Below are 12,574 nucleotides of genomic sequence, written 5' to 3'. Positions count from 1 at the left end.
AATTTATGAAAATGAATTCATTTTATCTTATATTTAGGAAGATATTAAATATTCCTGAAATTAATATTAACTCTTAAAATGAACAAAGATTGAATCAAGTGTTGATTTTTGGTAGGGATATATAACCTTTTTGGATAAAATTGTATGATAGGGCCCTATAAGAATCCTTTGATTTGTGTTGGGTTTTTTTGTTGTGATCTAAGGTCATTGTTACAAAAATATTGGAGAGCTTCTTAATTTTTTCCACAGGCCTCAGTTCATCCTTCAGTTTACAAATCATTCTCATATTAGTAATGATACTTACAGAGAGACTCTTGCTTCCTTATCCAGCCTAAAATGGAGGCTGCCCAGTGTAGCTAATAGAGAATAACTGAGGAGTTAAGAAGACTCCAGTTCAGCTACTACCTGTCCGGGTGGTGGTTGTTGAGAGTCATTTCAGCTGGGTCTGACTCTTGGTGACCCCATTTGGAGTTTTCATAGCAGAGATACTTCTCCAGTTCACTTTATCAGTGAGAAAGCAGAGGCAAACAAGGTTAAATGACTTGCTCAGGGCCACATAACTCATCTGTGTCTGAGGCTGGCTCTGAGGTCAGGAACAGAAGTCTTCCTTATTCCAAGCCTGCTGCTCTTTCCAGTGGGCCACCCAGCACTCTCTGTGTGTCTGTGGATGCATAGTTTCTTCCATCTCACATCCACAACAAATGATTCTAGGATCGAAATTTAGCAATAATGTGGAATGACAGTGAGGAAATTTGCTAAATAGTGCCTCACTAAGTGCAAATCACTCAACTTCTGGGTCTCCAGGAAGCACTCTTGAAATTTAAAAGTTGGAGAATAAATGTGGAACTGCATTGCTGGCAGGGCCTTTCTCTGTGGGAGTTTGCTACAGCCATGAAATCATAGATATATACCAAAACAAAATGGGATCTGGTGTAACAGAGATACCCATGGCTCCCATTCCTTGAGGGGAAGGTCTGTTACCTTTCCTCCCCTCCCCACTAAGGTTCTCTGATACCTGAACAGGGATGAGGGAGCTGGGATATCGAGGTGCCCCATTTGCCCACTACCATCCTGTGCACTCCACTTTCATTTATTAACATTCAGATTAGCTTTTATAAGGGAATAGTTACTTCAAAGATATAAGAACAAATATACAAATGTACCCCTTAACATATGGGGCACAGTTCTTCCCATCCCCCATTTTATACTCTGGGGAAATAGAGGATTAGATTTATAGGTTAGCTTGTTTCCTAAATTGCATAGTACCAAGTTCCAAGTCCAAAGTCTGCTTAGGCTTACGTCCTAAACTCCTAGCTTCTCAGGACTTCCCAGCTAGATTGGCTGGCTGGGAATCTGGACTCCATTGTCACTGAGGCTCTATTCCAGATCTGGTGAGAATCATTACCTACACCTAGAACCCCCAGACCAGTTTCTTGGACCTTGAGAAGAGAGGAGGAATGGTGCATTCCTTCCTTTCCCCTCATTGGTTCAATTCATGGTCTCCTGCTCTGGGTGAACTTTGACTTTCTGGACGTCGAACAGAAAAGAAAGTGGGGAAAGAACACCAGGAGAAAAAGAACTTATTTCTTATTTTGGTGGTTTTTAAAATTCAGCCTGTTCTGGCAAAATTGCCATTGGAAAAGAGGGTTCTACCCACATTGGAGGGGAACAAAAAAGGTCTTCTCCCAGAAGCTGGTTCTTCCTTCTTAGATGATCCGGGATTGTACCAAACACCCTGCTACCTGAAAACTTGGGTAATGGATACCTGAATGCTCCGATAACAGGATCTCGTATTCTCCCTTCTGTGATATAAAATAAAGCATATTGCTTGTAAAAAGCCGGGGTTGGATTAGAGTACCAATAAACAGTCTTTAGGTCTCTCACTCTTTGGGGGCAGAACTGAGGGGAGAATGAATACTCAGACTCTACTATTAATGTAACCAGCTGTAACTTTTCATACCAGTGTATCAGCATTTTGGTAATAGGAAAGTTAAATCAGTATCTATAATAGAGTTAAGGCATTTCCAATTTTATGTATCTTCAAAATAATAGTCCAGATTCTTAAATTCTTTGAGTAGTCATATAACTGATGAAACTTTTCATACTTGTAGGAAAAACTGATAAATTATCACAATCCAGTCCGTAGTACTTAGTTTCCTGAAAATTAAGTCTTCTCAAGAGTTTGTGGCTCAGTATCAATATGGCAACATCTTGTGGATGCTGTTGGTATTGTTTCCTCATGAGATGAATGCCTTTATATCCTGGCAAATAGTTTACATTCTACTTTTTATTTGGTCTGTATAATAAAGCTATCTTTTTTTTGCTTTAATTCATAAGTAGACTATGGTTCTTCCTTGAAAATTTTTGAAAACATGCCATGCATGTATAGCATTGTAGGCTCTTTCTGCTGTGTAACTTTTCTGAGTCTGATTTTTTGGTATTCTTTGACTTATGTCAATTTAACTGGCAATCACCTTTTAAAATTAATTTTGTGCTGTTCTATTTTACACTTATCTCTAATACTTTACATTTGGTATTGCTTTTAAAGTACTCCTTTACACCTTGATGGTATTCTTCGAGTTTTTATGTCATTTGTTGGCCCCATCTTTTGGTTCTTTTGGGTGAATTTTTTTAAACAAGTATTTTTTTTGGTTTTATTTTACGAGGCAGTCAGGTTTAAGTGACTTGCCCAGTGTCAACACAGCTAGTAAGTATTAGGTGTCTGAGGCCAGATTTGAACTCAGGTCCTCTTGACTCCAAGGCTGGTGTTCTGTCCACTGGGCCTCCTAGTTGTCCTGAGCAAATATATTTCTTATCATCACTGTCATCTCATTATTGAACTTGAGTGGTGGGGCAGCCGCTCTGGGGGAAAACATGGTGTCATATTAAGGATGCATTAGGAGTCCAGTGAGTTCCAATCTTTGCTGCTGACTTGTGTGACATTGGGCAAGTCCATTCTTCCATCAGCCTCTGCCCTTTTTGTAAGATGGCGAGAGCTGGACCAGATAACATTTAGTCTTTTCCAACTCTGAAAACCTTTAATTCTGTTCTCTCTCCATTTTGCAAACACATTGCTCCTTTGAGTATCTGGGCTAGGTTTCCAGCCTTCTCTGTAGTTTTTACCTTTAAAAAACAGAGTGAATAAAAAGGATGTTAAATATTTTAAACAGTCTTTTCTTCAGGGCAGGTTTGTGAGTCAGGAGCTGTGTGCTCTTTGGAAGCTGCCTTGACTGTCTCTGGCCAGTTGGTGGCAGCAACTAGTTGTAGACCTGAGAGATCTGGTCCTTCCCACATTGCATCTTGAAAAAGTAATTGAAACCCAGAGGAGGCCAGCCTTCCCAAAAGCCTGTGATCTCTAAGCCTCGCCCTATTCTCGGGGTCAGCTCAGACCAACCAGCGCCTACAGTGTGGAGACCTTCCATGCTGAGATTCAAGGAAGGGCAGAAAGTGGCCCAGGCTCTCACCCACAAATGGGGATTGATAGGTGCAGGATACACTGGAGATTGCCTTGGGGGCAAGTGCCAAGATTTAGGAGGAGCAGCAAGATCATCTTGGAGAAGATGGGGCCCCGGATCTTAACGCTGGGCCAGGACCCCAGTGGCCCCAGTCCACCTTCTCTCTGAAGCCGCATTCTGATAGCTTATTCCCTGCTGGTAATAGGCCACTAAACAGTCTCATCCTTCTTTACTATCCATCCGGATGTGTGACAGCAACTACCATCCCTTCTCCCCACCAGGGTGTAGCTAGTCCTGGTTAAATACTCCCCTTTCACTCCGTCAATCTCCCTGTGGTTTTGGATCTCCTCGCCATCTTGACCATCTTTCTCTGGGAATAAACCGGCCCCAGCGGGGCACTGTCCCTCTCAAAATGAGGCTCCTTGGACTGAACATGTTAGTGTCCATTGGGATTATCTATGATTAGGATAATCTGTGAGTATCCCCTCCATGGGCTTGGATACAGTAAATGCAGCTCAACATCATATCATATTAGTCTTGTTGGTTGACAGCATCATGTCATTGAGCCATATGGAACTTGTACAGGTTTTACACATAAACTATTTCCTAGCCACATCTTTCTCATTCTGTATGTATTTGGTTGATTTTTTTTTTTTTTTTTTGCAAAGCAAGGGCATTTACCCCTGATGATTTCATTGTGTTAGCTATAGGAGCTACAGGCTCTTGTTTCAGCCTTTTGGATCTTCATATTCTCTTCCAGGTTCCTGTCATCTGAAAATTTGATGAGCTTGCCATCTGCACTCTGCAGCCATTGGTATATATGTGGTAGTGAGAGTCCTGTGGCTCTCAAGACTCCTTGAGCCTCGTGTCTGTCCCAGTTCAGAAGAGGCTTTTTGATAGTCAAGCACAGAACACCTAAAGAACCCCTGGAACAGGGGTATAGGGAGACAAGACTGAGTTCGGATACTGATGTATCCGCTAGTTTTAATATTGGTAATTTGGAATGTAGAAATCAGAGTTGGAAGGCCTTGGAGAGCTTCTTTGTTAACCCTTTCATTTTATGGATGAAATAGAGGCTCATAGAGAGGTTAAATGTTTTCTGAGGTCATAGTGAATTACTGGCAGAGTTGGGACTAAGGTCCAATTATATGGGAATTAAAAGATAGAGAACGTACAATATTATGCATATATGGGGTTTGCAGCAATACTATCACGAGAGCCACATGTACTGTCCCAAAAAAACTCGAACAAGAAATCTTGTGTCTGATCCATTGCTAATCCCCGAGTCACTTCCCAGCTGTTTGACACTAGACTACTTTATACTGTAAAATTTCACTTAAAATCTCTAACAGTATGATTAGCTTTTCTCAAGGAATTTCTATTGCCACTTCTTTCTACAGGGAAATATCACTTGCTAGTTACTTGATATCTAACTTGCTGATTGATGAACATGCAAAGCAGAACTCATTATACTTCTTAAAAATTCATCCCTCTTCCCAACTTTCTTGTTGGTGTTGAAGGCACTCCCATCCTTTCCATTGTAGACTTGAAGTCTTAGATTAATCTTCAATCCTTCCTTTGTTCATATATAATCAGTGGCCAAGTTTTATTGACTTTTACCTCAATAACGCGGTTTGCTTCTTTGATTTTTGTCTACTCACATGGCCATCACCCTTGTTCAGTTCTCATCACCTCACAGCTAGGCTATTAAAGGATTTCCTTATTTGTTCTCTCTGCCCCCAGTTTCTGCTTTCTATTTCATCCTTTGCACAGATGCCACATTGATAGTCTGAAACACGGGTTTGACCATGCCATTTATCTGCTCGTTAAATTCCAGTGGCTCCCCATATCTTCAAGATGAGATACAGTCAATTCCTGTCATTTAAAAGCATTTCTTATTGGTCTCCAGTCTCTTTCCCAGCTAATCTCACTTCCACTTTCCTCACATGATCTGTGTCCCAGTCAAACCTGCCTGTTTCCCATGCATGGCATTCTGTCTCCCTCACCCATGACTTCCCCCATGCCTGGAATACCCTCCTCCTCGCCTCCATTTAGTAAAATTCTTAGCTTCTTCTAGAGCTTAGGGGTGCCACCAACTATAGGGAACTTTTTTAAAATTTAAGTTTTCTTTTTAAATCATGAATTTAATTAAAACCCATTTCAGTGTGGAAAGAACAAAAAGATTTTATATGAAATCATGTACTGTTATGTGTAATTTTGTTTAAGTTATATGTTAAATTTAGTACAGCTGTGACCAAATGGTCCTGTTTGTCACCTTCTAAAATTTTTTTTTCTGAATATTTTTTATATTTTTCCTTATTTTTCATCTCTTATTACCCACTACCTAAAAGCTCTTTCTTTCCTAGTTGTTCATGCTCTCCTTTGTATATCCTTTGAATGGTTTCATTTTTGTCTTTGATATTTATCTCTAGCACCTAACATAAGGTGTAGTACTCCATATATTCTTGTTTTTTTTAAAACTTTGTTGAACTAAATATAAAATAAGAAAAAACAGACAAAAGAGAGGAAAGAAAAATAAACAAAACACAGTAAAACAAAACATTGTCATATGCCCAGCCGAACATCAGGGAGGATTCAAAATATATAATAATAAATTTCCATTTCAAGAAAGCATATATAATAATAAAAATTATATTCATGACTCTGTCTTTTCTTTGCTTCCTTGAAGGCTATACTTTTGTTCTCTGCTGCACACTTTTGACTTTCTTTTTTCCTTTCAAATTCCCCCATTTCCCTCAAATAAACTATAGTTTAGCACAGATATATTTATACATACATACATATGTAGGTGCATATCTATATTCACACCTACCACAGACCCATATATAAACAATATCTATCTAAATACATATATATAGACAATATATATCTATATACATCCATACAAAGACCTATATGCATTCATACCCACATATACTGAAACATGCATATACACATATGCATTTACCCAAATGTAAATGTGTCTAACACAATAATAATGTGGCTGACACGTAATTTAGATCTCTGTCTTAATTGAATCTTTAAATTTGACTTTGTCTAAGACAAATGATTACTCGTCCTACTTTTTTTCTAATCAGTTCTATTCCTGATCCTTGTTGTCATGTTTCTTTATGTCTTTATTTCAGATCCCTGTTAAGTCTTCTACTTTAATTCTGCTCTTTAACTTGCCTTACTATTTACTTAACTTCCCCCACTTATGAAATCCTCTCATCTTTTTTGCCCCACTCTTTCCTTCCTTCTTTATCCCATTCCTATTAATTCACTCTGATAATCTAAACACTTTTCTGTACCCCACTTTATCCTATGCCTTTATCCCCCTCTTTATCCTTTTCCCATTAATATGTATATGCTGTCCCACTACCATTATTCTACATACCCTTCTATACCCCCACCTTATCATTAATCAACACACCTCGTCCTACTGCCATAAATCTACATGTCCTTCTATAATCCACCTTTTCCTATCACAGGATGTGTGTGTGTGTGTGTGTGTGTGTGTATGTCTAGTATTCCCTATTCCCAGTGTGAGTAGGTTTTCAGAATTATGAGCCCTCTTCCCTCTTCTGATGCTTCTGTCGGTTCTTCCTCTGAACCTCATTTATATTACATAATCACTATTTTTACCTTTTCCTAGACTTCTATTTTTTATATTCATCTCTATATCATATTCAACTCTAATCAATGTAAAATATATGGTGCACATTTCCATGCACAAAATAACAATGATTTGCCCATGTTGAGTTCTTTGAAAATAATCTTTGATATTAGTCCTTATATGTTAAATTTTCTTTAAGTTCAGGTTGGTTGATACCAAGTTCTGAAAATCAGCAAGTTTATTGAATGTCCATTTTTTTATTTAATATTATGGATAGTTTTGCTGGATATGATATTTTTGGCCACAGTTCTACTACTTTTGATTGCCAGTGTAATTCCAGGATCTGTAGTCCTTTATTGTGGCTTCTAAGTCATGTGCAATTATAATTGTAGCTTCAGCATATTTGAATTTTTTTAGTTTGTTTCTTACAAAATTTTCTCTCTTGATCTGGGGATTTTGAAATTCAGCAATAATTTTGTTTTGTATTTTTTACAAAGGATCTGTTTGAGGTGGTGATCAGTGGACTTTTTTTTCTATTTCTGCTTTCCCATCCTGTTCTATCATTATAGGATAATTTATTCATTGATGATTATTTCATTATTGTGTCAAGGTTCTTTTTTTTTTGGCCACAGCTTTCAGGTAGACCAGTTATTCTTATACTTTCCTGATCTATTCTTTAGGTCTGTTGTTTTTCTTGTAAGATGTTTTACACTCTCTATTTTTCATTCTTTATATTTTGTTTTGTTATTTCTTGATCTCTTCTAAATTCATTTGCTTCCCTTTGCTCAATTCTAATTTTCAAAGAATTGTTCCTTCTTTAAGACTATCTCCTTTTCTAGTTGGTTAACTTTGTAAATAATCTTGTTTTTATTGAATATTATTTGTTTATTTATTTTAGTCTTCCCTCTGTCTCTCTCACTTGATTTTAATAGTTTTTTATTTTTCCAAAAACATGCATGCAAAGATAATTTTCATCATTCTCCTTTATAAAACCTTGTGTTCCAATTTTTTCTCTTTCTCTTCCTCCCCTCTGTCATAGTAGCAAGCAATCCAATGTAAACAAAACAGCAACAACAACAAAAGTGAAAATGCCTTGATTCCCATTCAGGTTCCACAGTTCCAATTCTGGATGCAGTTAGCTCTCTCCTTCACAAGTCTGTTGGAATTGCCTTGACCTCTTTGTTGAAAAGAACAAAATTCATCACAGTTGCTCATTAGACAATCTCGTTGTTATCTTGTATAATGATCTCCTAGTTCTTCTCATTTCACTTAGCATCAGTTAATGTAAGCCTCTCCAGGCCTCTGTGAAACCATCCTACTAGTCATTTCTTACAGAACAATAATATTCCATGATATTCACATACCACAATTTATTCAGCCATTCCCCAGCTGATGGGTATCTACTCAATTTCTAGTTTCTAGCCACTAGGACTGCCACAAACATTCTTGCATATACAGGTAGGTCCCTTTCCCTCCTTTAAGATCTTTTTGGGATACAAGTCCAGTAGAGACACTGCTGGATCAAAAGGCATGCACATTTTGATAGCCCTTTGGACAGAGCTGCAAATTGCTCTGCAGAATGGTAGGATCAATTCACAACTCCACTAACAAAACATGTGTGTTCTGTTTTTCCCATATCCCCTCCAACATTCATTATTATCTTTTCCTATCATCTTAGTCAATCTAAGAGATATGAAATGGTACCTGAGGTTTCTTAATTTCCATTTTTTAAATCAATAGTGATTTAGAGCATTTTTCATATGATTAGAAATGACTTTAATCATCTGAGAATTGCCTGTTCATATCCTTTGACCATTTATCAATTGGGGAATGGCTTGTATTCTTAAAAATTTGAGTAAGTTCTCTATATTTTAGAAATTAGACCTTTATCACAAACATTTGATGTAAATAAATTTTTCCCAGCTTTCTGTTGATCTTCTAAGCTTGGCTGCATTGGTTTTATTTGTACAAAACCTGTAAAGTTCTGTTGTCTCCAGAAACTGCCGATCGCTCTCTGGGAGGAGATCTGCTGTCTCAACTCAATCTCTCGGCCGCCAACTCTGACCTAGAGTAGAGACTCCTCTCCCTTGCTCAATGTTGCTTCTTTTATCCTCCCAGAGAATGGGCGTGGAATAACTCAGGGGCTTCTGGGAAAAAATATTTCAACCAATGAACTTGCTCCTCCTAAGCATGTAAGCTCCTCCCCAGAAGTTGGAAGGGATAAAACTCCCAGTAAAGACCAGAACTAGAGAATTGTTAAGTACCGACTTAGCACTTAGTAAGAACCTAATATCTCATTATCTCATTAGCACTTAGTAAGAACCTAACAAAAACCTTTTTAATATAATCAGAATTATCCATTTTGCATTTCATAATGTTCTCTAGTTCTTCTTTGGCCTTACATTATTTCCTTCTTCATAGATTTGAGAGGTAAACTATTCCTTGTTCTCCTAGTTTGCTTTTAGTATCACTCTTTATGTCTAAATCATGAACACACTTCAACCTTATTTTGATAAGGTTAGATGTTGATTAATGCCCAGTTTCTGCCATACTGTTTTCCCAGTTTTCCCAGCAATTTTTATAAAATAGCGAATTCTTATGCCAGAAACTGGAATCTGAGTTTATCAAACACTATAGTCATTGACTTTTGAGTCTTGTGAACTTAACCTATTCCACGGATCTGTTACTCTATTTCTTAGCCATGATAATTATTACTGCTTTATGATATAGTTTTAGATCTGGTACAACTGGGCCACCTTCCTTTGCATTTTTTTCATTAGTTTTCTTGAAATTCTTGACCTTTTGTTCTTCCACATGAGTTTTGTTAATTTTTTTTCTAATTCTATAATTTATTGGCAGTTTGATTGGCATGGCACTGAATAAGTAGATAAATTTAGGTGAAATTTTCATTTTTATTATATTAACTAGGCCTGCACTTGATAGCCTTCCAGTTGTTTAGATCTAACTTTTATTTGTATGAAGTGTTTTTGTAATTGTCTCACTTGTTTTTAAAAGTCTTTTCTTCTATAAAGTCTTTCTGGACCAGTAACCATTTAATGTTACTCTTTGGGGTAGAAGGTTTTTTTTTTTTTGTTTTTTTTTTTTAATTTCTCTGTCCTCAGTGAATGATCCCTGGTCTTCTCTATACCCATAGTAAGTTTTGATGGTGAGGTTCTTTCTTCTTTGCTGGTTCATTTTTTTTAAAAATGAGAACTGTCAGTGTAAGTACCTCTGATTGTGGGGTGTATGATGCATCCAGCTTCACTTCAGCTCTCCCCTCTGACCTAGAACCCCCCAATCAACTCCCTGGATACAAGTGCTGGCAGCCAGCAGTGTGCCTGTCCCCCTGCTCCTGCCCTCCCAGTGTCCTGGTTACCTTTAGCCTAAGATCCATCTCTGCAGCCCAGCTGGGCCTGGGGCTCTTGATCAGCAGAGCTTCCCTCAGTATTCCTGGACTCAGACAACTCCCCAGTTGTCAAGTGAAGGTTCCTGTGGTTCCAGCTGAAGTTTCCTTCTAAACCAGTTAGCCCAGAGCTCCCCACTGTCTGATCTGTGCAGCTAGCCTGGGGGTATTTACACTTCACACTGGTTAAATTCTGGTTTTCTTGTCCCAGGAGAAACCCTGTTCTGGCCCAATTCTTTGTTTTTCACCAGTCTGTTTTCACCTTGAGGTGCAAATTTATTGTATTTATGAGGGAATTCTGAAGATCCTGAAATTTATTGACCTATTCTTGTCATCTTCCCAGAATCCTCTCCATACATTTTTGTTGAAATGGAATCCGATATAACAACTTTAGAATTCTTTACATACTTAAACATCAGGGTCTGCTTCGAGGGGTTATGTGAACTGGCCATAGAGTTGATAATTTAGTTGTCACAGACAGTAGAAAATTTAAGGCAATGGTTCTCAAACTATGGCCCGTGGGCCAGATGTGGCCTGCTGAGGACGTTATCCGGGCCTATGGCAAATGGGCTGAGGGGCGGAGACAGAGTGTGAATTTTTGTTTTTAACTATAGTCCAGCCCTCTAACAGTCTGAGGGACAGTGAACTGGCCCCTATTTAAAAAGTTTGAGGACCACTGATTTAAGGACTAATTCAGGTGAGAAAGAATTACTAGAATTTTACCCAAGGGCAATTTCTTTATAATTGAAGTTGATCCTGACTGCCCATATTTCATTTAAAGTATTATAGTAAGCAACTCCCTCCCCCCCCCAGCCTTTTTCGTTTTTTATATCATTAAAGATAAAAAGAAAAAAGACTTGAATTGCAACCCTTTAAAAAAAAAATGTGCCTTTGATATTAAATTGCTTCTCTCCATCCATGAGTTAGCCAATTCAGTTCCATTTTATATTCCTTCATTTAGAATTTTCTCTGTTCAGAGCAATGTTCCTACCATTTGAGATTTATATCCAAATTAGACCTACCTAGGGCTTGTTTTTATGGATCTTGTCTGATATTTTGAATTGAAGTAGAAAGGAACAATGATAGAAAAATGGAATTTCTTAGAACTAATTTATTTTACAAATCAGACAATTTATGCTTTATTTAACAATGCTATACATTGCATTATAGTGTTTCATTTGCCCCACAATCTCCCTTTACTGTGTTACTCTTGATTAACAATGATATTAGGAACACATTTTTAAAAAACGGTGAACTTCAGGACAGAAGACCTGCTTTGAAGCCTATATTTTGTAACCATCGAGCTCTGTGCTATTGGCAAATCATGTCACCTTTCATCTATAAAAGGAGAAGATTGATCCAGCTCAAGGGGGCAAACACCACCCCAGACCACATTGGGCAATCAGCCCAGAAACAAATTAAAATGTTATGGGGCAATAGTAAAGAAAAAATAAATTATGGTAGAATATAGATGATGCTACTGTGTGGTTTTCTAAGTCAATATCTGGCTGCCAGGATCCTTATGTATGACATATTAGTCCCTTTTTCTATGTGAGTTTGATGCCACTGGACCAGACGATTCCAGGCCCTTTCCAGCAGCAGTGTTCTGTTCTTGTGAAACAGGAAGACACGGCTGCTCTTTATGTCAGTATGTCATAAATGGTCAGCTGGGAATAATGCAGCTCATGGAACTCCCCTAAATGAGACCCCAATAGGTTAAATGCTTTGCCCCTGGTCACACGACTAGTAACTGGGTCAGAATTGAGATCCAAACCATGGTCTTCCTAATTCTAAGGCTTATAAATGTATCTACTTTGGCAGTTCAGTCTTGTTTTATGGAAAAGATATGTTCTAAAACAATGGACCACAAAAATAAAATTTCTCTAAGGCTCCTTCTACTTCCCTGAGTATGTATTATTTGAGTGGGATGGAGAAGCAGATTTGTAAGCATATTAGGGGGACAGCTAAGGATGGAAGAGCATTCATAGTATAGAAAATTGAGAATTAACTGAACAAAGAGTAAAGATAAAAGTAACTTTGAGAGAGTTCCTCATTTATGCTCCATCTAACCACAGGAAATAGACACAGTTTAAGTGAGGG

At 37.9% G+C, this 12,574-nt stretch overlaps 1 protein-coding gene across 1 annotated transcript in view; it reads left to right on the top strand.

The window, feature by feature from the left end:
- Positions 1 to 12,574, top strand: part of PDE3B (phosphodiesterase 3B) — a 139,611-nt gene that overhangs the window by 63,130 nt on the left and 63,907 nt on the right. The gene's annotated exons all lie outside the window — the stretch shown is intronic.

The sequence above is a fragment of the Sminthopsis crassicaudata genome, chromosome 6 (genome assembly GCF_048593235.1).
Source record: "Sminthopsis crassicaudata isolate SCR6 chromosome 6, ASM4859323v1, whole genome shotgun sequence".
Lineage (NCBI taxonomy): Eukaryota > Metazoa > Chordata > Mammalia > Dasyuromorphia > Dasyuridae > Sminthopsis > Sminthopsis crassicaudata.
This window is presented reverse-complemented; position numbering and strand designations above follow the sequence as displayed.